The sequence below is a fragment of the Chelonoidis abingdonii genome, chromosome 14, assembly GCF_003597395.2.
Source record: "Chelonoidis abingdonii isolate Lonesome George chromosome 14, CheloAbing_2.0, whole genome shotgun sequence".
Lineage (NCBI taxonomy): Eukaryota > Metazoa > Chordata > Testudines > Testudinidae > Chelonoidis > Chelonoidis abingdonii.
The window spans coordinates 28,878,031-28,904,765 of record NC_133782.1 but is presented as its reverse complement, the minus strand read 5'-3'; the positions used below and the strand labels follow the sequence as shown (position 1 = coordinate 28,904,765).

The window sequence follows — 26,735 nt, the reverse complement described above, 5'->3', positions numbered from 1 at the left end:
CTTGGTAAGTCACTTAGGCTTGGATCCTCAAAGGTATGTAAACACCTGACTCCCATTGAAATCAGGCTTTGATCCAGCAGAGCATGTAGGTAACTTCAAGCGTGAGAGTAGCCACCTTGATGTCAATGGGTAAATGCTTGACTGGATCAGAGCCTTTTGGGTACATCTAGGCTACACTGCAATCAGGAGATCAAAGCTAGCTCTAGTGGCAGTAGCAGTAAAGCTGCAGCAGCACAGCCAGTGGTAGCATGGCCAGCAGTCATTCAAGTTTGTACCCAGTATCCTGGGCAGGGTTGTACTCAGGAGGTTAGCCCCTGCTGCTGTCGCAGCTACACTGCTATTGTTACTAGAAGTAGCAATGATCTAGATGATCAAACCTAGCTCAGCTATGTCTATACAAGCAGCAGTTAAATCTCTGGATTGCTGTGTAGACATACCCTTTGCCTCTTCGTGCCTTGGTTCCCCATCCATACAATAGGAAGAGTAATGGTCCCCTATTTCTCGGAGGGTCTGTTAGGATAAAAGTACTAATTTTTGTGAGGTGCTCAGATATTATGATGATGGAGACCATGTAAGCAGATAAAAAGCAGGCAAAAAAAAATCGTGTGAGGTATCAGTTATTGTTAAGCATATGGGCAGCAGCTGAACACGAAGGAGCTTGATGCCAACACTTACTGCACAGTGAAGTGTAGTGTTTGTCCAAGGACCTTTGCATTTTGTCTTTGATATTTAGAAAGCAAGTCAGCAGGAGTGGGCATATAATGTCAGTAATGCCAAATATATACATTGACTTGGTTATTTGGCTAATGTTTTCATTACATTAATGAACAAATTTACTGGCTGCATTAATAAAGTACTGTGGAGGAATCCTTAAATGTTCTCTATAAAGCTCATAATTCAGACTACAAGTGGGAATGCAGGCGACCCTGGGTGTTTGAAATAGGGAAAATTTCAGATTACTTTAAAATAGATACTGGTCTTCACTTGCATATCCCTTTCTGGTATGATAGTGAGGACAGCTCTGATGCTCAGAAATTAAAACTGATCTTTTAGGGACTTGGCCTTGCTATTACCCTGGGGTAAATTGATTGGCTTTAGTAGAGTTACTCTTCCCTTACACTAGAGTAGGTAAAATCAGAAGTGGGCCCTGAATCTTTTGAACTGGCTGAACAAGAGAAGCATTTTCTTGAGTATGGTGTGTGACTTTTCCGAGCAGTGGAGGGAAAACAGCACATATGTGAGGTAGAACTCATGAACTGATTCGCTTTGGAGCAATGTTGAAATGAAAAGTCACCAAACTTGAGAGCGTTATTATTTTAACCAAGTCTCACAACTAGCTCAGTTTTTACACTAAGTCTCTAAAATTAAAAAAAGAAGGAAGAAAGGTGTTCTGCTTTCACTTCTGTTGGTGTAAATCAGGAATGAGTCCATCTGTGGAGTTAGCATGGCATAAAACTGCTGTAAGTGAAAAGGGAATCTGACGCCACGAGTCCTCTGGTACGGAAAGTTATGGATCCAGTGCTTCAACCCAGATAAGTGATTCACCTGAAACTCTTCCAGGCAGTTTGAAACTATTTTTCCAAGGTTTGTCCTTCTCTCCTGTGGAGAGTATCAATGAAAGAAAGTCTGTGGCAGAAAATTGTCCCTATTTCTGTCTTCTCTTCCCCACACCTGAAGCCTGTCTAATTAAACAGGGAAGATACCATCTGATATCTATTCTGTTGTCTATATAAACATCAGTCTGCAGGATTGTCAAGGCTGCACCTTTCATTAGTGCTAAAATTCCCCCTCCTCCTCCCCAGTAAAAAGCCCATTCATATGGAAAGAGAAGCACTAACTGCTACAAGTAATGATTTATTCTTCAGCTGAACTTTGTTCTATAAATCAGCCTTTAAGTTACAAGCAGAGACACGAGATCAGTGGGCAGAGGACCCTGCATCCTTTGGGGGTTCAGAGTCTTCATGCAGCTTTTCCCTTGAATGTACAGCATTCTGGAAAATTTGAGACTTCGTTTGAAAATAGCCCTCACCCTTCTGGTTGTAACTCACTCACTCACTCACTCATGCCCATCACCCCAATCGGGGTATGGGCCACCAACAACAGATCTCCAGAGTCCTCTGTCCTGGGCCATTCGTTCTAGCTGGTTCCAGGTATAGCCCATTTTTTTGCTGTCAGCCTGAAGGTCGCGTTGCCAGGTATTTCCTTGCGTAATGTAGGATGCTTTAAATCACGTGCTGCTGGCCTGACTGGAGCTGAACCGTGACATAATAACACTGTTTGAAACATCTCATTCCACCCAAAAAATAATCTAATTGGGGTGCCAGGTTTCAGAACTAGCTGGCAAATTTAAAATGTTAATATTAGCCATTTTTCTATTGATCATCTCAGAAGAAATTGTATCAAGCAGGTATGTACCTGATGTTCCATTAATTTAAAACAGTGCTGTAGATAAATACTGCTGCCGCTTTTAAAGCCCATCTAAGCTGGTCATTGTTAAATCAATAAAAAAACCCAATAAAGGGCTAGTTCTACTGTCTCTAATGTCTCCCCTTCTCCTGGTATCTGGGGACTCTGTTGTTGTAATAGCAAGTGCCTCCAAATATATCACGTGGGGCCAGTGTGGCTCTTGTATGTGTTTGCCCAGCCATTTCTAATGCACTCATTACTGTAACATCTAGGTGCAGATCTTGAGGTGGATCTCACCTTGCTGTCCCCCAGCAGGGCCTGGGATGCTGAGCAGGACATGCTGGGATGATCTACACTCCCAGCTAGACAATGGACAACTTCATAATATGATACCTTTTGCAGCCTTTTCTGCCCTCCTCCACCCCGCTCAAAATGTTGCCATCTCTGATGTGGGGCCTCCTGGTTGTTTGGGTAGGGGAAGAGACTGATCTCAGGGCTCTGGAACTCTTGTGATGGGAAGAGGAATGGTCCTGTGAGGAAAGTGACATTGGGAGAGCCTCTGCTCCCTACACCATGTGATTCCCTGTAATGAGCCACATGAAACATTTATTGCTATTCCTATTGATGCTTTAACAGCATGCCTCCATCGTGATGTAATAACAAGTATCTATAGAGCACCTCACCCAATGGTGGACACTTTACAGGAGTCTTGGGAGGTGACTGGTGGCTTTTTTTCTCCTTAGGTCATCTTCTGGGGGTAGCCAACTGGCCTTCCTCTCCATGCCAGATCTTTAGGTTACCAAAGGGGCCCTGAGCCCCCCTCTTGCCAAGCTCAAAGCAGGCTGTATAATTTTCAGAGGCAGAGCTGCTGCATGACTAAAGGTGGAGGTGTGGCTAGCGTGCTGAGCTGGCGGAACTCCAGTCCCACCTTCCAGAGTCTGGGCCCAGGCACTACCACCGCACCATGCTCGTATACAGTCCTGTCAGATACGAAATGCTGGATTCCTACATTGCAGCCTTGGAGAAGCTGTGAGTTTTCCATAGAACTTGTTCCAACAGCAATGAGCGCGTTACTGTATTTCTTAAGATATTCAGTGATCCATATCTTATGTTATCTGGTAGTAAGATGTAATTTAAGAAACAATACATATTTCCTAGATTTAGGACTCTGATCCCACTGACTCTTGTTGCCAAAATTCCTCAGAGATATCAGCCTCTTGGTTAGATACTGTTCAAAGACGGATGCTTAAAAGACATGTGGGCTCTTCTTTCCCTGAGACCATACCTCTTTAATGCTAATGAAGGTTACATGGGCTTTGCAAGGAGAATGTACTCCAATGGCTGTTTCTTGGTACCAAATCTTCAGTAGTCTTTGGTTACACTGCAAACTAGATTATCCGATACACTCTACAGAACTTTTTGTTGTCTTAAAGCAGTCGTGGCTTCAGATATAAGGAGTTTCAATAAAGCAGTGTCTGAGTAAATGTGTGTGTGTGCGCGTGTGCGCACACTCGTGTGAGGAGCCCAAGAGCCAGGGTGTGGAGTGATTTAGCTGATTCTGAATGCTAAAACACCATGGAGCCCACTGGGTCCCAGGTTTTCCACCACCATCCTGGCTCCTCTGTTCTAGGAATTCGGCCAGCAGCCTTTCAAGTCTGCAGCCAGGATCTTCCCTCCCACTGACCCATAGCTTTGTGGGGGACCAAGAGACTGTTGGATATTCGGGACTCTATCGGGTTTTTGTTAGGGGGTGGAAAAAGTGTTCAAGGTATTTGGCTCCCTGATGGGCCATACTCAGGCAGGGGACAAGGTTTATCTTGTGACATCACTCCGATGTATGACATTTCTAGCTCAGAAACAGTAACTTGTGCTAAGCTTGTCTTATCTGTGGACATGTTTTTTTAATTAAAGACAAAGCTCAGTAAATATTTTTTAAATGATTGAATTGCCGAAATATGAAAAACACATGTTGGGAGGCAGACACACTGAATACCATGTGCAATTTCCCATAGCCCTCCATTCGAGAAGGTTAGTGTGATGCAGATCTTAGAGGTGTGGTTGACAGGTTTATCTGGGATGATTGGCAAAGATTTATAAACTAAGAGGGGATTTACTTAACACACACCTCTCGCCCTCTTCCCGGTTCCACCCTGTTTCAGAAATAGGAAATTGGGATCACATTAAAGTCCTAATTGGTTTGGCTCCAGCAAAGGTTTGATGGCTGCCAAATAGTTAATTTATTGTGTGAGAATTTGGCCATGTGTTGAGAGGCAAATTTGCTTTAAGCAAAGGATCTTTTGTAAACTGAACATCTATTCATTCAGCAGGCTCTGTTTACAAGCAAGCTCTGAGCGGGCCCCAGGAGAAACAGGGACCTGTTTTACATAACAATCAGAACACAACAGGGCCCATGGACTCCAAAACAGCAGGGGAAGGGAAGAGAGAAGGTTTGGGTTTTTCAAGCCCGGCTCTCTCTTTGCTATGAGCTGAATCAGTGGCTGCAGGGTTTGTCCTCTTTTCCCCTGTCAAAAAGCTTTGGAAATACTTGGACAAAACAGTTTAAAGGGGTTTTTAGTCTGATATTAATTTTAAGTCTCCAAAATGTTTGTAGTGGTGAAGGTGGGGGAAGCTCTGAGGAGAAAGTTTTGAAAAGACAAGCAGCCCTTAAGCTGTCACCTCTAGCACAACCAGATGGGGAGACCCACAGGGTGGTTAGTTTTCTTTTCCTATATGTTATGAGGAAGGGTAAATTGGAATGCACTTTTATCTGGCTGGCTTCCTGTAGCCCTGCAGGACCTTGCTTTGTTCTTGATCTTGGTACTCTGTGAGATCACTCTTGCTGGTGATAATTTTTCATGTTATATTTGTTATCTCTGGCTGTTTTCTCTTGGGTCTGGTGAATCTAGTAAGATTTCACTCGTGTGAACTTGTATGGGAAGCAGGCTCAGGCAGTCTCAGGCTCTCATGTTGGCTTTAACTATAAACTGCTCTTATTTAGACTATCATCTTTATGTTTGGTGTTATTGAAATGGAAGTTGCATGTAGTGGACAGGATATTGCAGACTGAGATGCAGTATCTTATTCCTAGCGTGGCTCTGGACTTGGCATATGGTTTGAAGAAGCTGATAGGGACTAAATCATGGCTGTAAATAACTAACTTCGTGTTAGGGACCTGCTTCCAGCTAAGAGGAAACAATGGTATTACTGCGGTGCCCAATGGCACCCTTATTGTCAATTGTCATTTCCATTACAAAATTGGTATCTTAAGGCTCATTTAATTTTCAGCTGCAAAATGTTCTATGCATGCTAAGTAAAAGGCAAGAGCTCAAAGGGAATTTCAGGTGCTTAACCCCCAGAAGGAATTTGTTCTTGTGCCTTCGGATATTTCAAAGTGCTGAGTGTTTAGGAGAAATTGGTAAGTGGTTGCAACACACTCTCAGCAATACTTTTCCTTCTGTAACTTTCATCTGCTCCTCAGGCAACTTCCTTAGCTGTGATAAAATCCATTAAGTCCTATATATGATCCGAAGCCAAATACAATACAGCTACTGATTTGTGTAAATGTAACCTTTCTCCTGATAATTGTAATATTTCTGAAGACACCTAATGATAGTACAAAGTCAGTAAAGGTGTATTTTTTGTATGTATCAAATATTTCCCGTGGAAACATTATCATCATCACAACTGAATGTTAATCAATTTGTGTGTATGGGAAGTGGGGAGTTGCAGAGGCATCAGTTCAACAAACAAATTTAGATCAAGCTGAACCTCTTTGTACCAAAGCTGCTTCTGCCTGAGGCTACCACATGCTATTCTGACACACAGACTAACACATTCAGCATGTGCCACCCTCAGTTTGCCAGTTTTAGTGTTGAGATGATGGCAGGTTCAGGCAGCATTAACCGCTTTGTACAGACAAGCTGCGGGGGTCTTGGAGCAAACAATAAGGATTGTTTTACAGAGTATCTTTTCATCCAAAAGGATCCTAAAGAGTGTAAACTCCTGTCCGGGAAACTCTTCTGCACCCACCACTAAATTTGAAATCCAGCCACCTCTGGGGTTAATTACAGTAATTGTTTCATAGCACAAAAACTACATAACAGTTTAGGCAGGAAGCAAAGAGGAATACTCTGTCCAGTTGCAGAACAAAATAGAATTAATATCAGGATTTGCCTCAAATAGCAGAACCATCTTCATTCCAGCTTAGCCCAAGTTGGATGAAAGTCTTATCTCCATTTTCTTTTCTTCGCTTTAAAGAACATCTTACTTAAATCAAGTCTTTCTTAATGTAATGGTTTAAAGTAGCAAATTTTATCCAGAAATTCTGATGAGCTCCTGCCATCCGCCATGTTTGCAGTTCAGATTACTTTACCTGTGAGAGCTGTTGACCTTCCGACACCAATGGCCCATCCTTTACTCTTTAAGCTGGTTAACTGTCTAGTTTGTGTTCCACAATGTGCTCAAAAACTCCACCACCTTCATGAAACTGTTACATTCTCACTTTGAGATGCATGGACCAGGAACCATTAAAAAGCAGTTAAACCTAGCTTGGGGTCATGTGCCTCAGTGTAAACACCTGCCTCCTGTTTGTCACTGGGGACATGGCTAAGGAAAGTAGCAATGGCTGGAAGGTGAGTGTGGATCTGTGGAGGGGAATATATAATATACAGAGTTTTTTTTAGAAGTAGCCTATTTATCAGTAACTGCAATGCTCCATCGTAGGGTAGCTGTTGGAAGTAAACAGTGGCTGGGATGATTAGGATATTGAACCGTCTTTCTGTCTCCATGAGCTTAGCATGACAGTATTTTGAATCTGCATACCAGAACTTTCCAACTGGCTACATTTACCAGGATGACTGCACCATCCACAAATGGGGGTGCATCAGTGCATCTTGCACCTGTTTTATAACAGAGCAGTACAATATGCAGGGCATCCAAGTAGTTTATACCCCAGCAAACACATCCTGGCATTGGGAACATGAGTTTCCATCTCATTAAACTTCTGGCAAAGCCTTGGTAATTCCAGTCACTGGTACAGCACAGGAATTATCCCCCCAACACTGCTTGTTCTGTCAGCCCAGAAAATCACTGTTTATTCTCACCAGTTGTGTGTTTACGTTTGAGGGAAGGAGCGATTGTGCTAAGACCATTGTGAACTGTTGCTTCAGTGTGGTCTGCTTTAGTGTTCTTGTTATAAGAACAAAGGGTTTTTTAAATACATACATATTCAGTGGATTTATATCCATTGAATATAGCACAGGGGATCTATACCTAGGTTACAAAGTTAAATTTGTTGAAATCTATGGCTTTTAAATGCAACAGATTGCATGGCTATTAAAGCTTAACAGAGGCTAGATTGCTTAGCAGTTTAGCAATGGTGTATGGAGCCTTTCACTTCTAGATTGACTGCAGCCCAGGTTGGCATTAACAAAGTTATTACCATCTGACAGCTGTTTGTTGGCCTGTGTGAAATGAGTTGTTGGTTGCAGTCCATCCCTAGCAGACAGGTGTCCATATCACAGTTGGTCCCTTTTTGGCAGACTCAATAGAGATGCCAGAGATTAAATAGACCATGGAGACTGGGCTCTCAGGCTACTAGAAGTGAGCCTCTCCAAGTAAGAGGTGAGGCATATTGATGGAAGAGTGATATGCATGTGTCGTGGAGTTTTTGTGGTGGAGGATGCAAGGGAAGTTTGCACTGCTTGTGATTTTACAGGCTTCAAAATATTTTGTATACAGACAAGAGAATCATGTACCTTTGGCCCTGTCTTTCATTACATAACTCGTAATAGTCTTATACAAAATACACTTTGGAGGTTTGTACTGCAGCCTTAGTGAGAAAGGACCATAAAGGAGAGGTCTTGCAGGTCTTTCATGAAAATCTCTGCACTTCATGAAATGCTCTGCTATTTCTTCATTAAAACAGGATTATCCAGTTGAGATTATCCATTTCACGTGGGTTGGGCAAGCAGCACTCTTCCATTTTCATGATAAAATCCTCTAGGCTACTGAGACCCATTGTAAATCGGCTTAGGTAAGGGAGAGTTTTTAGTATCCAGGAGGCTGAGCAGTGCAGAGTTTTGGAAATGTGACTTGAGTTGAGTGGAGCTTTTATAAGTATCAGTTCAATTATGTTTGATTTTTGGACCCATGGAACAGATTTGTGGGTTGTCTCTGCAAACGGCATCTCCAGCAATTATTATCATTCAGGAGTCCCTTCTCAGAGATTCCTTCTGGCCTTCACTAATCACTTTTTGAAATCTAAACCTTAGGGAAAGAGTTCAGAGTTTTTCTAGGCATGACAGCAAGCAAATCAGCCAGGCAAATAGCTTTCATTTGCATAGAGATCTTCGATATGATGACCTCTCAAGCTTCTTTGGAAATGATATTCTCAGCCAGAATATCATGGTTGTCCTCTTTACGCCTAAACATAGCATTGGCCACTGCAAAACTTTATCCCACTTATAATGTAAGTTTATTGCATCTGATCCTGTTTCATAAAACTTAAATTCAAGTAAAGGTTCATCTCACTTGGGAAATGCCCTTCAGCTCATCTTTTCCATATTTGGGTTGGGCAGGCTGAGAGAACTCATCCCTGTATATATGTGTGCAGTGTCTTTTCGCTGCACATTCTTCACCATGTCTGTAGTCGCAGTATGAACATCCCACTTGCTTCTGTGGAAATGTACGGGGAGTGGTCATGGTGGTGGTGACGGTAGAAGTAGCATGTGGCAATCAGATTTATTGGACAGTGTCTTTGTTGTAATAAGAATTTGGACTCTTTAGGTCCTTTTTGAACTATTCTATTATCTAGGCTGCAAGACCAAACTGTACACGGGCGTAATTGTCCAACATATGAAATAATGAAAATGGCACTACTCCTTTGTTACAGTGGACAGGCTTTTGACATTTTCTCTAGATAAATAACCAAATAAAACAAGCCTATCCAAGGCTCTAGGTGCCTCTGCCATAAATTACAAAAACAAACAAAATGTAAATCACCAAAACTCCCCTCCTTTCTGCACATCTACCCCCAGTCAAAACCCATCCTGTTTCGTAGCACGTGTCTCGCAATGTGTGCTGAAGGCTAGCAGTCCTGGGCTATTTTAGACATAGGGGAGCTTTTTCCAGAACTGAGGGCCCCTTTGAAGAATGCTCTAATGCCAGACCCATCTCTTTTAAGTTATTGGGGTCCAGCTGTTGTGCCTCTGCCGATTTGCATGTGGCTGTATAGCTGGAGGAGAGAGCCATTTAGGGCTTTATTGCTCAAAACTAACACTTCATCTTCAGTCTGAGAGTATGGCTGCACTGGCACTTTACAGCGCTGCAACTTTCGTGCTCAGGGATGTGAAAAAACACCCCCCGAGTGCTGCAAGATACAGCGCTGTAAAGCCTCAGTGTAATCAGTGCCACAGCGCTGGGAGTGCGGCTCCCAGCGCTGCAAGCTACACCTGTAGAGGATGTGGTTTACGTGCGGCGCTGGCAGTCCGACCACACTTGAAATTTTAAAGCGTTGCGCGGCAGCGCTCCGAAATTTCAAGTGTAGCCATACCCTGAGAACCAACTGGCAGCCAGTGCAGATCATGGAGCACTGGTGACATGCACTGTCACCTGGAAGCATCACTTAATAGGCAGGCTGCTGCTTTCTGCACTAGCTTAAGTTTCTGGATTGATTTAAAGTGTTAACTCCAGGTAGCAATTCTGAGGTGACAAAGAGAAGGGTAACAGTGGCAGATCCACATCCAAAAGCATTTACAATCATCTAGCCAGTTGCAGGTGGTAAAATGCCTTTCTGGACATTGCTGCTGTATGATCATTTGTGTACCAACCCAACCCCCAGATTACACACATGCGTCACAAATGATAGCGTCTCACCCTCAATCATAGATAGTGAAAATATGCTTGCTGTATCTTCCAGTTGCTTCCAGCATTAACTCAGTCTCATCTGGAGTTTCAACCTGTTTCCTCTCCTCTGTGCTCACCTGACGCTCAACAGCTGTCCAGGTCAAGAACATTTTTTTTATGTCTGACTTTCAAATTTAATATGTTGGCCATTTAGAAACATTTTCTTATTGATGATTAATGGATCTTGGTACATTACATTTGTGTATTTTTTTTTTTTTTAATTTAAAGTTTAGGGTTGGCAAAAAAAACCCTGACCACATGAGACTCCAAGGACTTCATTGTTTTTGTTGAACTGTCAATCAAAAGCTAAGCAAATGTAAGTGACCCTTGTTCAGTATAAAAATCTATGTGCCAAATTTCAGATCAGTTGAAATGGCCAACATTTTAAGTGCCCAAGTAGGATTCACAGTCAAAATGCTGATATGGCTTTAACGAGGTCAGTGCTGTGGGGAGCTGTTGTAACTCTAATCTACTTTTAAAGCACAAGGTATGGATATGAAAGGCCAGGTGTTTGCCTTTAACTGCAGCTGCACCATCTGTGGAAACAGGTGGAGATGCTCAGCGTAGTCAGAAAAACACAGCTGTAAAAGTTAAGAAAAGACATCTAATGTGCTATTTTACCTGGGTAAAATGGACCCCAAGTGGAATCACATGCAATTAAACACAGCTTCACCTTAGCGTAGGTGTCAGCTGGACACAGGATTAATAAAATGAACAAAAAAATAAATGGATGTTTCAGCTGTGTTTGTTCTGTCTGGGCAGCAAAGCTGTCAGATCAAACCAGCCATTTCAAAAACTGTTTGTGGGTCACTGAATATAGGGCAGATATGCCTACTTCACAGGACTCTTAATGACAAACCCCGCATGTTACTGAGAATGTTGTACTTTGGAATTGACTTTTTTTTGCTGATTTCCTTGGCCGATTCTGATTTATTTAACTTAATGATTACATTGAAAAAGACTGCATTTTTTAAATTGTTGTTTTGTGAATTGGCCTGTTGGAATCTGCCATGAAACTATATTGTAGGCAAACCCTGATTAACTTGAATCCCTGCACAAACTTTTGACAGACTGTTTAAACTAAACATAAAGCCTTAGTAGATGTCCTCTGATCTACAGTAGTGTGATGCTGTAATTCAGCAAATGTTTTTTTTAATGTAAATGAACATTCTGCTCTCTGAATGGTCCTCTTAAAGACCTGTTCGTATATTATTTATTGGTATTGCAGTAGTACCTGCAGGCCATAGGCCGAGCCCCACTGGCTGAGGCACTATGCGGACAGGTAACAATAAGCATTTACAGTCTAAACACTTGAAATCAGAATGACTGTTCTCAGTGTGTGAAATTAAGCATGTATATAAGTCTTTGCAGGCTCAGGAGCCAATAATTTAATCTGAGGGGAATCTAACTGAGAGAGGTACTTGTACCTAAAAGAATAAAAACATATGAAAACTGCAGGTTACAATTCAAACAATCTTGTTTGAAGATACTGGATAATTCATGATTTGTTTTTTTTTGTTAGTTTATTTGTCAAACTCACACCCTCTTGAGCACTGTATTTACATTGGTGTAGGAAGCTTTCAGTCAAGCACTGATGGGTGGGAGCATTCCACTTAGGCTTCTTTTAAAAAAATATAGGAGCTGATGAGTCTAGTCACCTTGTATTATGATGTTAAAGTAAGTTACTAATTAGTTCTTCATTGTGATGTTGAGTATGAAACCCTGTGCTTTTCATTAGAAAACATGCATTTCTGTGATGGACATATTCATAGCAGTGGAGGCAGTGAGGTATTTTTGATGGAAAGTAACTTTTGAAAGCTTTGAGTATGATTTATTCCTTTATATTTATTGATAACTCCTAGAGAGTCACTATTTATTTGACGTGGCTAGGCGCTCGGCGACCAGGGTGGTGGGCAGCAGTATAAAACCCTAAAATAGATAGGTCAGTTTAATCCTCTGTCAGGAATAAACAAATCCAAAACACACAGATTTACACTGAAAAATGCCAGGGTTAGAGCTTTACTGATGCTTACTGCACTTCCCTATTTGAACTGGACCCATGCTTTCTAGGTAGCTATTGATTGTTAGCATTGGTGTAGTTCAGGGGTCGGCAACCTTTCAGAAGTGCTGTGCCGAGTCTTCATTTATTCACTCTAATTTAAGGTTTCACGTGCCACTAATACATTTTAACATTTTTAGAAGGTCTCTTTCTATAAGTCTATAATATATAACTAAACTATTGTTGTATGTAAAGTAAATAAGGTTTTAAAAATGTTTAAGATTAAAATTAAATTAAAATGCAGAGCCCCCTGGACCAGTGGCCAGGACCGGGGCAGTGTGAGTGCCACTGAAAATCAGCTTGCGTGCCAGCTTTGGCATGCGTGTGATATGTTGCCTACCCCTGGTGTAGTTCTTAAGTTTGTAACGGAAGGTGGGTTGGTGTGTTCTGTCAGCTTACACTTGATTTCAGATGTTTCTCCAATGGCACTGGCTTAATATTAGTTTTTGAGACTAACATAACATGTAAGGGAAATACAGTGCATAATATATTTGTTCAATGCAATAAATACAGTAGCACTATTCACTGTGAATTTAAGGTGTTAACTTAAGTTGCAGTTTTACTCTGAAAAGTTGTCTATAAAAATGACCCCATGCTACATAGCAGATCTACCATTGTGTGAGTGTTCAGTCATATCTGCTTACTTTAGTGACTAAAATAGTTCTTTTTTTCCTGCTTTTTCCTCCTATTCACAGCTGAGGGAGTGAGCTGGAGTTGATATCTTTCTTGTGTATCCTCAACAGACTTGTTTATTAAATTCTAGAGGCAAAGGTGGGGGAGGTAATATCTTTTATTGGACCAACTTCTGTTGGAGTGAGAGACAAACTTGCGATCTTACACAGAACTCCTCTTCGGATGATCGTCAGTCCCATCATAACAGTTTTTTATCTGTGAATTTTAAAAGAGTGTAGACTCTTTTCGCTCAGCGTAGCAATCCAAGAGCTCCCCTGGGAGAAGCACTTCTCACCAAACTTGTAGGAATGCTAGCATTGTTCCTAGAAACTTGTAATCATGACCCTCCTCTTGACATATGTCATGGTGCTGGAAGAAAGCTTCATTTGTGACAAAAGATGAAGATCAAGATTTTCAAACCCATTGGCCTGGAAGTTGGGCTCCTAAATCCACATTTAGGGGTTTACAAATTTAAGTGACCCAATTTTCAGAGGTACTAAGCAAAGTGAAGGGCTGCTGCTGCTGCTTGGGGCACCTTTGCAAAATGAGGCTACCTTTTTCTTTAGGTTCCTAAGTATGGATTTTGGAGCCTAACTTTAGGTCCTTAGGCTTGGCATAAATTTTGTCCTGAGGTGAGTTTATCCATGATATAATAATAATATCATGGTTTTTCTTTAGCAGATGGCAAAGTGCTTGACAAAGGAAGTCAGTGTCATTATTGACATTTTACAGATGGGGAAACTCAGGCACAGAGTGAGGCAATGACTTGCACGGGGTCAGCCAGCAGGTCAGTGCCAGAGCTGAGAGGAGAAACCAGGTCTCGCAAATCCGAGTCCGATGCTCTCTCCACTAGACCACATTGTCTCCTAAAACAGTACAGAATGAGGAAAAAATAACTTTGCTGGGCAGGATTTAGAACATCAGAGTGGCCATACTGGGTCAGACCACAGGTCCATCTAGCCCAGTATCCTGTCTTCGAACAGTGGCCAATGCCAGGTGCCCCAGAGGGAACAAACAGAACAGGTAATCATCAAGTGATCCATCCCCTGTTGCCCATTCCCAGCTTCTGGCAAACAGAGGCTAGGGACACCGTCCCTGCCCACCCTGGCTAATAGCCATTGATGGACCTATCCTCTATGAACTTATGTAGTTCTCTATTGAATCCTGTTATAGTCTTGGCCTTCACAGCATCCCCTGGCAAGGAGTTCCACAGGTTGTGCATTGTGTGCAAAACGATTCTTTGCTGTGTTTGCAACCCAAACACTGAAGCTAGTGGGTAGTGAGAGCCAGACTGGATCTGGGCTGACTGCCAAGATACAAGTACCATATATGCTCATTCATAAGCCAAATTTTTTTAGTTAAAAAGGGAAGCACCGGAGAAGGGAGTTGGCTTGTGAATGGGTATAGAGGGGGAGAGGTGGGACACAGCCCGTCCCCCCAGCAGAAGGAGCAAGGAGAGGCAGCACAGCCAGCAGAAGGGAAGAGGCGGGCCACGCTGCTCTTGCCCCAGCCTTTGAAGCAGCTGCAGCTCCAGGGCTGGCAGGCTGCAGCCGTGCCGCTTGGTCCTGCCCCCCAGAGCAGGCTGTGGCTGTGCCTCCCAGCCCACTGGAACATGCTGCAGCCGAGCTACCTGGTGTGGCCCATTGGAGCAGGCTGTGGCTGTGCTGCCCAGTCTGCCGGAGCAGCTCCAGCTAGGCCAGAGACATCCTCCCCAGATAAGGTGGGAAGGGATGGGATGGGGAGAGTGGGGCTGTCCTGGGCTAGGGGTGGGGTCATGTGGGGAGTGGTCACAGGGGTTATTCCCCTGACTCCCAGTTTCTCTCCCACAAAAAAATTTCCAACCAGTTGCTGTCCTGGCCTGTCAGGGTAAGCAGCTGGTGTGACAGGACACTTTGTTTACTTAGGTTTACCTCCTTGCCTGCAGACGCTTGAAGTAAACAAACCATCTCCGCCCATCAGCGGCTTATTCTGATGTCCCGGGAACCAGAGTTTGCTGACCGCTGAATTATAGGGTCGGCTTATGAACGGGTTATAAAAATTTTCCATTTTTACTTATCCTTCTTGAGGGGGCCAGGGGGGAGAGATTGGCTTATAAATGAACCGACTTATGATCTATACGATAGGTGCTCTTGAAGATCCCACTAGGTGCTTATCTGCATCTTTAGGTTCCTAAATACCTTTAAAAATTGGCCTTTGGTACTTATAGAGCCGCCTGTGGCTCCTGGTTATGTTTGCTCTGAGCCATGACGCTAGGGCCACTGCTGCATCACTAGCTCAAGCAATGCTGCCCAAAAGCTGTTGAGTCTTCATGGCGCAGCCCGACATTGTCCGAGAAGGAGCGATGATGAGGGCTGCCAGTGCCTATCAGTAATGGTTCTGTTTGAACAAGCAAGCAGTCAGCCATACTTTTCCCCAGTTCCTTCCTTTTCCCACTCTTTCTTCATGCTCCCCCACAAAGATCCCAGCAGGCTGGGCTGGCAGGCAGGCTGCAGAGGAACAGCCTCATGGGTCCCTCCCTCCCTCCTTTGGTTTATTGATTGAGGTGTATGCTTTTGGAGATGCAATGAGTGTTTGAGGCAGGGAGTAAAGGGTACGGAGAGGTAGCTGAACTTGGCGTAAATGTGTCGAGGATGAAGGGAGTAGAATGAACTTATTTTGGGATGGGGTTCTGTATGTTTAAGGAATAGCCGGGGAGTTGAGGGTAGAATTTACGGTGATGATGAAACATGGGGAAGGAAGAGAAGAACTTCACAAAGGAGAGAAACAGGATGGCAAAGGAAGGAAAGAGAGCAGATGCTGAAAATGTGCAGAAGAGACACCAAGAAGGAAGGAAAATTAGGAGTGAAGGGCAGTGTGAAGGGAAGAACAAATGAAGGAGATACTGGAATTTACATCTTAAAAGTTACTAGTTGGTGGGAGGTAAACACTTCCAATAAGCTGTGCATCAACTAATATCTTTGCATGTTCCAGCACCACAGCATGGCTGAAATCCGGCCATTCTTTGTCTGACCTCCACTCTTCTCCCCTGGCTGTTCTGGTTTTTGATTGGCTTCCTGTACTAAGTGAAACCACAACCTTTCAAACTCCTCCAGGCAGAATGAAAGGCACATGGCATCAGTGTAAGAGGAGCCCCTTGCAGTCTACTGTGCTTGGGTGGGCGTGCTGTTTCTTTAGTAAACTAATAGCTCCCAGCAGTGCTGCTAAATCAGACTTCATGGAGCCAAGAGCTGAAAGCTTGGAATACCACTGCAGGCACAAAAGGTCTGTCTCTTTTCCAACTGCCACCATTTGTTATGAGGCTAATGATCCAGAGACCCAATTGACAACAAGAGCAGGCTGCCAAAGATTGCCTTTGGGAGGAAAAAGTTCACATTTAGATAAAAACAAAACTGAAAGTTAAGTCACCCCCTTTTTATTTTTTGTCTTTGATCGGGGAGTGAGAGAATTCCATTCAGCATTACATCTGCAAAACTAACAAAAGTTTGGCAACAATCAGCATTCTAATTTATATTACTTCATTGGAAAGTGCTACTTCAAATCCATTAGTTGGTGGTTTGCAGTACAGTGTTGGTCACAGTTTTACAGCTTGTGGGTACACTGCAAAATAGTCTTTTAAAGAGAGGTTGTGGTTTGGGTTAGAAACTTGGGTTTTAAAACCTAAGTTATCAGGTTAGTGACTACTGTAGTCTGCCATGAAGGCAAACCTGGACTAAATGACCTATTGAGGTCCCTTCCAGCCCTACATTTCTATGATTTCCTTCTGTGCCTCTTCAGTACCATAACATATTTAGGCACTATAATCATGCAGAGGTAGTAAGGTACATGGGGAAGCAGCCACTTGGGATTTTGTTTTAGTGCACTTTCAAAAGAAAACCAACAGTATTATTTCTGTGTAATGCTTGTGAATAAGAAATAGAAACCCGTGTTGAGGGGTTAAAAACCTCCTCTATCAAAATAGAGATGTGATAACAAAGAAACAAAACACGCTATTGGCTGGGTTGGGAAAAGTCAGCGGCCTTTAAGGAATAAAGTAATGATAGAGGGATGTACAATATGGGGCACTATGTTTCACAATGTACTTGAGATGTTTGGGATCCATCACATTCATTTGATCGTGAATATTATTCCTACAACAAGAGAGAATTCAGCAAATCACAGCATTGAACGTTCCTGCTTCAGTAGGTTTTTAACAGTCTCTGCTACTGTTTTCCTAGATCTTCCTCTTTTTTTGGGGGGGGGGGGGGAGAGGGGCGAGGCTGAGGTTTGAATAATTGTTTGGGGCAGGGTTCAAAGTGAATTGAGGGGTGCTGCTAACAAGTCCTGGGTATCCCAGGGATGTGCGAAAGAACAGTGATGTGACTGAACATGGAAACAGGCTTTCGGAGCTCTCTAAATGTGAATGCACAGTCATTTTAACCTGGGAGACAGGATTTGTGGGCACAAAGGGACACAAAAGATTGAAGCCCTTTAATTACATAGCCCAAAATGTCAAAGATTTTCAGTGTGGTTTATAACAGAATAATGCTTGAGGGGTTTTGAAGTGACTGAATATGGTGATTGAGTTTGCCAGAAAAAGATGTCAACCAGTTTACGTTCCAAAGCTAGTAAATATCCTGATGATCCTGACTGAGATGGCTAGTTAAGAAAGATAAGAGTTGCAGAAATTGGAGTTATGAGGATATATATCTTTTTAAAGAACATCTGAAGATGAATGAATCCAGAATCTTGTATCTTTTCACCCTGCCATTTGGAAAATATTATTGTTACAGAGCTATTGAACTAACTGTTTAAATTTAATCCTCTGCGGGCTGGGTTTTACTCTTTCCAAATAGGATTACTCATATTTTCCATATTTCAGTGTTTGATTTAAATACCCATGACGGCTACAGGAACTTGGATTTCTGATCAGGGCAAGGGTGTTAAATTTAGAAAAAGTTCCTTTTTGTTGGAAGGGATACAAAATTCTCAAGTATTTTTTTTTTCACTTGTGAGGTCGAGTGGCAACAATGTACAGGTAACCTTTCCTTCCATTTTTCTCATGTGGCAAACATTTTCTGTACAAATTCAGTAGACTGCATTGTACTAAGTATCTGTCTGCTTAATTCATTGCTCTTGAACTTTCATTCCCAACCCCTTTCTTCGCCCCGCTTGCTGTTAAATGAAATTCCTTGCACCCCCAGTTCAAACGTTGAAATAAGCTGACATCACCTCATTCTGTGTGTGTGTTTGTGTGTGTGTGTATGTGTGTATATATATATATATATATTTACTTTAAGTTGTGGAAACTCGCTCATTTTAATTGTATCCGACATAGTACAGGGGTGGCCAAATTATGGCTCTTTTACAATTAAAATGTGGCTTGAGGCCCCGCCCCCCAATTCTCCACCTACCAGACTGCACGGAGAGGTGGTGGGAGGGGGATCTTGGGATCTTGTGGTGGGGTAGGAGCTTCTTCCCAATGGGGAGAGGGGTCTCAGGGCTTCAGCTCCACAAGGCACACCTGCCAGGGCTTTGGGCTTCAGCAGGAGTGGGGCTGAAGCCCCAACAGGCACACCCTGGCTCTCAGACTTCTGAAGATTGTTGTATGCAGCTCAGAGGATCGGTAAGTTTGATCACTCCTGACATAGTAAAACCAAATGGTAAAATCCTGGCTGCTTAGTCCATGTAAATAATCAACATATAATCGGCCATGTGCCGGGTTAAACAATGAACTCGTTGAAACAGGTATGCTTGTTAAATGTACTGAATTTACTCCACACTAAGAGATCTAATCTCCAGTCAGTGCACCCGAGAGGGTGGCTTCCGTGCAGCACTGTTGCTAACCTGAATGAGCATTATCCATGTTTCCCCCAGACAGCGATATGCAGTGAGCTTCCCCTGAACCTTCAGAAGCACTGAAGTCTGCTGTCTCTTCCTGGGTCTAGTGACTTTTATATAAGGAATAAAAGGGGCAACCAAACATTTGACTTTCCTGCCAAACCTGGAGACTAGAAGAGGAGGAGTATTCCAATTGGTTTCCATTGCATTCCGTTTAACATGAATTTACAGTTTCCATTTACCCTGACGAATGACTTTGGCTGCCCTGGTACTTTTGGATTTATTTTCTGTGCAGTGGAAAGTGGGGAGCTTAAAAGGGTAAATGCTTTCCATGGTTGCCATGAATAAATCTGAGGCGTCTTTCCAAGATAGGAGCCCAGAAAGAAAAAAATAAAGCCATGGTGCATCATGAAATATGTGAAGAATTTAATAGAAGTCAAAGCAAGTTCAGATTTTCTCTGTTTGCCGGGGAAATGGACTGTGATAGGCATAAAAATTCCACTGGAAACTGGAAAAATTCTCCAGATTTCTCTGCTTTCCCAGAAACCACAGCTAGCAGCATATATCAATAGTCTGCAGTGTTCAAGCTTTGTTTTCATAGTTCTTTCCATAGAACGTTCCCATGTGAAGAAAGTAGAACCAGATTAATGCACAGAGACAGGGAGAGCAATTTTCCTAGCCGCTGCATGCAGTATTAGTTCTTTCCATGGCGGTGTCTGTGCACAGTATCAACATCTGGGTTGCAGAATCCTTAGCGATGGCTGCTGTCAGAGTAAACTAGCTAATTGCTTGTTTTAACTAGGAATCCTGCTTGATGTCTGTCAGTTTTTGTGGTTTATTTTTTCTTGTTGGTAAGTCTTGTCTTTACATTTTTTCCTTCTGGTGGCAAAGGCGCAGGGAGTGGACGGGTTAGCTTAGCAGAAAATTTATTTCAAGAGATCTGCTCCAGAGAAAATTTTTTACTAAATTAAATGTTTAAAATGAAATATACACAGGTTGAGAGGGAAGGTACTGTACATCTGGGGTCAGGCTTGGGTTATGGGGGTTACAGATATCATTTGCAAGGATGAAAAAAAACATACATATCACATAACCGGCATCGACTCAGACTGGGGTGCAAGGGTTTTTAAAGTGTCAGTGGATAAGTGGGCTCGGGTACGCCACTATAGTTGAAGGAGTTGCATGGTTTCTCAGTTGCTGAGCTTTTGTAGTGAGGAGTCACCGATAACTTATTTTGAAATACTTTCCTCTATAAAGAAAAGTAAAGGCTAGAACGCCATTCCCTTTTGGTCTCGTGAATGGAATACTGAGATGGGTTCCATTGATGGGCTATGTAACCATGGCAAGTCATGTAAGACTAGATCCAAAGCCCATGGAAGTCAGTGGAAAGACTCCTATTGACTTCAGCAGGCTTTGGAGGAGGCCCCTAATCAAGGTTCACTCGCCTTTTGTAAAGTGATTGATAGCAACAGATTAAAAAACATCCATATAAGTGCATATTTTTCTTTATTACAGTGATGCCCTTTCTGTCTAAACTGCAAATAAAAACCATGGCTGGCGTGTGCCAGCTGACTCGGCTCCCAGAGCTTGGGATGCAGGGCTGTTTCATTGCAGTGTAGGCTTCCAGGTTTGGGCTGCAGACTGAGCCCTGGGACCCTTCCACCTCACAGAGTCCTAGAAACCAGGCTCCATCCCAAGCCCGGAGGTCAACACAGCAGTGAAATAGCCCCACAGCTTGAGTCCAACAAGCCCGAGTCAGCTGGCATAGGCCAGCCTCGGGTGTCTAGTTGCTGTGTAGACAGACCCATGAGGCTACTCAGTGCAGTGCATTTCTGTTCACTTTGATGAGAAGTGGGTATATCTCTTCTCTTGTTTTGACACAGGCAAGTAAAGTAACATTTTAAATTCTCAGTCGGTTTGGTACAGAGTGGGCAAATTTTCCTAATTTGTCTGTAATGCTGAATTAATATAACTGCAAACTGCTTTTAACATCCTTGATATGTCTGATTTTTTTCCACTTGAAAACTATTTTCAGGGTTGTGAAAATAAGGGGAAAGATTTGTTTGCCGCTGAGTGACAATTGACTGCTACAACAAAAGTTAGCGCTCTCAAAGGCATTCTTGCAGTTAATGACTTAAAATTAAATTTTGTAAGCCATTGGGGTTTTGGGGGGGGGTTTCTTTAAAAATACCTGAGAATGTGTTGTTTGCGGGGAGGGGAGTCCTCAACAAGCTCACGTGCCTGTTGACGAAGTGATTTTCTTCTGATGGCTCCTCAGAAGCTTTCTGCCATTGGTGGTATCATGAAGGGTTCTTGCCATCCGAGCAGCTTTCTGTCATTTTAATAACACTGGTATGACACATCCAATTAAATCCACTCGTACAAGAAGGATTTGGAAAACTTCTGTGTGCTGCAGTGTGCCTCTTTGCACAGAGTATGGATATGGTCCCAGTCACACACCTCAAGGCATGGGTTTCTTAGTTGCATGGTTATACTCTGAAAAGTGGCTCTCTTAAAATGGCACAGTGGGGCTTCGTATTTGTATCCAAATGACTTGAGCAAATTTGGTCAAGTTACAAGAAAAAAGATGTTTGACCAGATCCATCTGGGCAGTGTGTCCACATTGCACTGCACTATGTGGGGAATCTGATGGTAGCGCTGATATAATTGGCCCTGGGAGGATCACTCCACCATATGGGGGACTTCTACTGGCATAGAGCCTCCTCTGCTACACCCTCACCCTGCTGGCAGCATATGGCGTTCACTAGAGGAAAGGCGATGTGGCTGGGACTTCCTTCTGCTGTGTCTGTTCCTGGCTGCAGTTTTGGTCCCACCCTCTTGGGGCCGTTTGCAGCCAGAGTTAAAGCAGTCTTTGCCTGTTTTTTATGCTTGGGAACTAGCCGTGTGTACAGCAGAGCTGGGTGGAAATCAAGAGCAAGCTCTATGCCACCTTTTTGTATTCTCTGCCTCTTTCCCCTCTGCCCCTTAAACTGTGCCCCTTAGCAGTAGCTGACAATAGTTTGGCCTGTTTCTTTTAATGATACATCCTGCAAACTCACTTTGAGTTCTGGAAACTGAGATGGGTTCTTTGGCTTATGCACCATAACTAACAACAAGGGATTTTGCAGATGGAACCTAGCTGACAAAGCAAAAAATAAAAAATAAAATTCAGTTCTCTCTCCCAGAGCTGGGCTAGCTAACGAGAGTTAAAGGAAAAAACTTTTTTGTCACAAAACAAAGATATGAATCTGAACCACAGAACAGATCCATTGAGTAAGGTGCCATTCTTATATAGTCACTCTTGTGACTGTATAGGGATAGTGAGATGCCCCCAGGGCCTCTGAATTTGTGGGAATACATTTTCACCTCAACGATAATAAAACAATATTGAAAAATTTTTTTGTGAAACTGCTGCATTAATATTTTATCAGTTTCCCTAATTGTGTTGTTAGTCCTTGGACGTAACTAGCTGTCCACAGCTGTTGCAAATTGACTTTTCCCCTGGCGGTGTTTGGGATTGCAGGCCAAAACATGAGGAAAATAGTTCTTTAAAACTTAAGTTTTGGTTTTTTAACTTTTTTTAAACTTGTTTGTTTCTGCATAACTAAGATGCACTTTTTCTGTCTTGTTTTGTGAAATATTGACAGCCTCATTTTTTTGCATATGCTTTGTAAAAGGTGGTAAACACACTCCAAACCCTAACTTTTTCAAATAAAACATCTCTTGAACAGATCAGAACTTCACCTGCTTTAATCTCCCCTGATATAAATTATTTACAGAACAGTTGCATACCTGTAGGAGACTGATTGCAAATGTAAACTCAGGTTCAACTTCTTTGGGGTAGAAAGGCTAAATGTGTCAGCTCTCCAAGTGACACCCGCCCCATGTCATTGGAATGAATCATGTCACTCATATGTACTATATACTAATAAAAAGCTAGATGGAATTGAACTCTCGTGCAAAGAAAAACTATTGTAAAGGGAAATTTAGGTTTATTGATTTCATTTGAACTCTTTTTCTTCCCAAGGAAGCTGAAATTTTAACATAATTTTTTTTATAGCTAACTTTCTTATTGGTGCACTGACATCTTGGTTGTCACGTCTTGGGACAGAGAGATCTGAAAATAGGCTTAAACTAGTGCCCCCTCTGCTGGCTGACTAGAGCATAAATAAATAGAGGCATTGGGGATGTTTGAATAGACTGTTTTTTTAGTTAAATCTAGAAAACAATCCTTTGTGAGCAGACACCCCATTAGCATGCTGTGACAGAGTGCTGCCCGAAAGGAAGGATGGCCCACGCATTGGCACACCTCTGAAGCATTTCTTGAGTCCTGTAAATCCTGATTGGGGCTCTGTGGGCTGAAACGCCAGAGTTGAAGACAGAAGCGTATGTGAGCCCAGGGTGCTGCTATTACTGAGTTGGTAGGGGGCACACTCAAGTGACTGGAGTTCTTTCCCTCAGTGCCTCTAACCCCACCCTTGCTGCTTAGAGAGGACTAGATCCCACTCCCACAGAGCACAGTTTTAACCTTTACTTTAAAAGCTCCTCCTCTCTCTCCCTATCCCCTTCTGTTCCTCCTTCCCAAGAGAAATGAGGGGTTCTTAACCTGACTTGGGACTGAAAAGAAATAGAGCAATTTGAGGATGAAGAGGGAGATGAGACACTCAAGTGGCCATGTCTGTTGAGAGCCTAGGGCTTTGGGTTTCTGGGGACCAGTAACCAAACAAAGCACTGGGAATTTAATAACTGAGAACCACCTTTACCAGTTTTGGGTCTGTAATTGGCCAGTATCCCTGACTTCTAATTGGCTGAGTCCATTCAATTTCTGTATAACTTCCAGTAGCCTGGAGCCTGTTCCTGCAAGTATTTATGACCATGCATAGTACTTTCTGCTTGGAGTTGCCTCATTGCATGCTTGGCCCTTAGATATCATTGTGCTAGAATCATGCAATAAAATTCTCAGGGAAGCTGAATAACTCTCTGCCATCCATCGTCAGATACCTCTGCCATTCTTGTGCCAAAGCTCTTCAGAGAATCAGCATCTTAATCAGGATGTCCAGTTTCCCCCTCCTCCGCCCTTAAAGTCAGCATTTGATAGTCTTGGCAGTGTTGGGCTTTGCATTGTCATTAGGTGCTGGGAGTTTTGTTGAGCTGTCTAGCTTTCAGACAAATATATGGGAAACTTCAGTGTTGCCCGCAAGATTTTCGAAAGGATCATGTTACATTTTTGAACCTGCACAGCTCAAGGAAGTCCCCAGTGGCGGTGTGGTGGTGTTGTCACCTCTTTCCTTCTTCAAGGAGCAGAAGCAGTGTGAAACTCAAGCAGGGGCCCTTGTATGTGTGGCACTGGCTGTGGATGTGAACTGTGCAACCCCTAGGTCCCAGCATCTGGCTCCATGTGTGAAGCACTGGTGCAGTGTGATCACTGTAGTTGCTGCCAGCCAAGCTCTGTTGTTGTCCAAGGTGTGTGTTGGTGAGTGGCTACAACAAAGTGAGAATCCTGGCAGAGGTGCTTATGTGTTGCAGAGCTACCATGTCTAAGGCTATGCCTACGCTTAACAATAGAGCAGCACAGCTGTAGTGGGTCAGTGTAGAAACCTACTGCAGTTATGGGAGGGGGTCCCATAAGAATTCTTCCTTTGAACAAATGCTGTCTACGCTGGCGGGGGTTAGGTCAACTTGGGATGTGGATTTTTCACACGCCTAAGCGATGTAGCGGAGTCAATCTAATTTTCTTGTGTAGACCAGCCCAAAATACTTTACGGAAACACTCCAAATTGGTTGTGTCCAATGGCTTTCTTCTATGAGCTTCCTCAGTGACTGTTAAAAAAAAGATTTATCCCATGAATCCTCTATACGTATCATTAAACAGTAAGGCGTGTTTTTCTTTAACAGTTCCCCTCCTCTGTGATTAGAATGTTACGTATTTAATCACTCTTCCTCTGAGCTTTCCAGCCCTAGTTTGAGATCCTTGCACCGTCAGAATAGTATCTTCTTATTGCTTCTAATTGTTAACATATGTCAGTTTTGCAATTTTGCAAACTGGGACTGAAATTTGAAGGCAGTTTATATGAAAGATTGACGTGCACTAGAAAACCTTCAGAAAATTAGTTTGTTTACCAAACAGCGTATCCAAATCCAGTTTTTAAAACTGAGTGCTAAAATTAAGACTCTCTTCAGCACTACAGGCTGCCTACTAGAGTGATTTACAACAGGCGTTCTCTACAAACAAGAGCTGCATAAACATGAAGGCATAAAGGATTTTGGAAGGGTCAGTCCAGTTGAACGTCCAATAGTGTCATCCTTCGAAGCCCCTCTTCACGGGGAACTAGCATGGATCATTGTAGTGCAGTATCAGTGTTGTTGTCAGCCATAAACAAATTATGGGTATTTAACAAGTTAATGTCAAAGTGGCTGAGAGTCACTGGTAGGTGTGTGCTTAGTGACATCAGCTGGCAAGGAGCCCTGGTAACAGAGAGAACGGGAGGAGGGGGGGGAGAGAGAAAGGAGGGTGTGTGTGTCTATATCTGGATATTCTGGCGAGGTAAAGAGCTGGTTTGTTTGGCTGGACCTTCCCATCTGGGATCCATCTGTGTTTCCCTGGGATCGGACAGGCGGCTCTAGTCAGTGAGAAATCACAGATGCGAGAGAGCTGACACATGTCCAGCTAATGAAAGAAAGAAGGCTGGTCTGAGGCTGTGCTCAAAGATTAAGAGCAAAAAAAGAAGAGCATATTATATATATGTCGAAGAAATTAGGTGAATTCTACAGCAGCTGGATTGTTGTAACCTGCATATTTCGGGTAAGCAATATGTTTAAATTAGATTATTTTTAAAAAATGTTAAGAGGTTTATTTGTATTTTTTTGTTTGTTTTTTTGTTATGCTGTTTTGCTGTGTGCTAATCTTTTTAAGAGTAGAAATATTTTTCTGTTCTGTGGATCAGTTGAACCTTGAGCTCAGACAGTGGGAGAGGGTGTATATCTGTGCATGTGAACCCTCACATATGCAGTGCTTTGCAGGTTCTCCCTCCCCTCTCTAACCATCTCATTTAGACTGCAGTGGTTCTGCTGGTAAAAACTTCAGTAGATGAACTGACTTGGTGCGTGGATTATGCAGCTAAAAAAATAGTAAACTATTTCTCCAAGGAGAGCTGCGTTAGAGCTTTCTGTCCTTTACGTTGCTATGGAAGAGTTTGGTTTTCGTGGGGCGAAGGCTGACATTCAGCATTTCCTAGTCTAATGGGAAATGGAAAAGTGAGAGGATTTTTTAATGTAATGCATTTTTCATTATGGCAAGCTTTATTCTCAGTTTTGCAAAACAGTATTTTATAAACTGAGATTTATAATATAGGAGTAAATGTATAGGGTTAAGTCTCCTCCATCAGCTCCCAAATGTTCATAATTTTAATGCCCTCCCAACACATTTTTTCTCTGCACTGTGAGTGAGAATGCTACCTTTTTGTCTTTATACTCTCAAAGCTGCTATTGATGCTATCAATATTTAAATATATCAGTTCAGTTTTGTGATGCAGTAACATCTCTTTGCTGTTAAAAATTTGTATTGCAAGGCTACTGTACATTGGATTCCATTTTATTCTACTAGAATTCCCAATCTAACATATATATCTTAAACCTGCTTTTTGTTTTCCTCTTTTTCCAAAGGTTCAGCAGTTTTAAAATGTTCCGCTGATCCCTCAGGGCATACTACTGTAAAAATTATAGCATTGAACACCCGGTGAGCTATTGGCACTGGGGCTGAATGTTTGTGTATGCCACTAAAATAGGCTCTCTTTTTTGCATCACTAAACTCCAGAGCTGCTGCGTTTATAATCCATTGTGTTCCCCTTATTCTCATCCATTAAATGCTGCCCAGTTG

General features: G+C 42.6%; 1 protein-coding gene across 5 annotated transcripts in view; it reads left to right on the top strand.

Moving 5' to 3' along the window:
- Positions 1–26,735, top strand: part of CBFA2T2 (CBFA2/RUNX1 partner transcriptional co-repressor 2) — a 93,292-nt gene that overhangs the window by 4,995 nt on the left and 61,562 nt on the right. Inside the window, exon 1 of one of the 5 annotated variants that reach the window (XM_075072318.1) lies at positions 25,389–25,661. The exons of the other annotated variants lie outside the window; for them this stretch is intronic. The gene's annotated coding sequence lies outside the window, so the exon portion shown is untranslated. Of the gene's footprint in view, positions 1–25,388; positions 25,662–26,735 lie in introns of those variants that run through there. 5 annotated transcript variants of the gene reach the window in all.